At 43.0% G+C, this 1585-nt stretch overlaps 1 pseudogene; it reads left to right on the plus strand.

Annotated features, from left to right (window-relative positions):
* The first annotated feature begins 934 nt into the window (after positions 1 to 934).
* On the plus strand, positions 935 to 1052 carry LOC124709331 (annotated as a pseudogene).
* Positions 1053 to 1585: the final 533 nt, after the last annotated feature.

A 1585-nucleotide genomic window follows, 5' to 3' on the forward strand; every position in this document is an offset into this window, starting at 1 on the left:
ACTGATGATGGTCGAAGTAGAGAGGATATAAAATGTAGACTGGCCAAGGCAAGGAAAGCGTTTCTGAAGAAGAGGAATTTGTTAACATCGAGTATAGATTTAAGTGTCAGGAAGTCGTTTCTGAAAATATTTGTATGGAGTGTAGCCATGTATGGCAGTGAAACATGGACGATAAATAGTTTGGACAAGAAGATAATAGAAGCTTTCGAAATGTGGTGCTACAGAAGAATGCTGAAGATTAGATGGGTAGATCGCATAACTAATGAGGAGGCATTGAACAGGATTGGGGAGAAGAGGAGTTTGTGGCCCAACTTGACTAGAAGAAGGAATCGGTTGGTAGGACGGGTTCTGAGGCATCAAGGGATCACCAATTTAGTATTGGAGGGCAGCGTGGAGCGTAAAAATCGTAGAGGGAGACCAAGAGATGAATACACTAAACAGATTCAGAAGGATGTAAGTTGCAGTACGTACTGGGAGATGAAGAAGCTTGCGCAGGATAGAGTAGCATGGAGAGCTGCATCAAACCAGTCTCAGGACTGAAGACCAGGTCAACAAACAACAACGTAAGCGACGTTGAAAGTTATCTTAATAAATAAAAAAGATAAAGAAGATTATGTGTATGTGCACCTGTTTGCTTTACTTCTGGATTGTCTTTTTCTGAATTCAAACGGTTGCATAGCAAAAGATTCCATTCGTAGAAAACAAATATGCACATAAGCTAGCTTAACCGTAAAAGTACGGAACTAAATCTGCCTGCGAGAATGGGAAGAAAATCTGACTGCAAGAGTGTAAATGAAGTATGCTCTGTCTGAACCAACACAGTTTTTTTAACTGTATTTGACTTACCTTTGTCGCAATGGAAAACTAAGTGCAGCTCCTCTGGCAGAAAAAGAAAAGGGGCATTTCCATTTCTGAGCTGCTAATAAGTATCGCAGCCAACGACCTTGCCACAGCGGTAACACCGGTTCCCGTCAGATCACCGAAGTTAAGCGCTGTCGGGCTGGGCTAGCACTTGGATGGGTGACCATCCGGTCTGCCGAGCGCTGTTGGCAAGCGGGGTGTACTCAGCCATTGTGAGGCAAACTGAGGAGCTACTTGATTGAGAAGCAGCGGCTCCGGTCTCGGAAGCTGACATAAGGCCGGGAGAGCGGTGTGCTGACCACATGCCCCTCCATATCCGCATCCAGTGACGCCTGTGGTCTGAGGATGACACGGCGGCCAGTCGGTACCTTGGACCTTCATGGCCTGTGCGGGAGGCGTTACTAAGTATCGCGGTAGCTCAATTCGATCTCTGAAACACAAACAACGCAAACTTGGTTCCCATAAAATTTATCTTTCACAAAAAAGAATGTCCATGCAAGATGGTTAATGACATGGGTTAATCGGAGCTACACTCTAGACAAACATTCTTCTCAAGGAACTGTATCTAAAAGAAAATCATCTCAAAACAATTTTTGACATTATTTTATTTACAAATGTTCACCATTAAATCATAGCAACCAATAGGAAAATATTTCATTACATACTACAATTACATAAGATCAACACTGGAGAAGTACAAAAATGTAAAACACGGAAACTTACC

This window comes from Schistocerca piceifrons, chromosome 7 (genome assembly GCF_021461385.2).
Source record: "Schistocerca piceifrons isolate TAMUIC-IGC-003096 chromosome 7, iqSchPice1.1, whole genome shotgun sequence".
NCBI lineage: Eukaryota > Metazoa > Arthropoda > Insecta > Orthoptera > Acrididae > Schistocerca > Schistocerca piceifrons.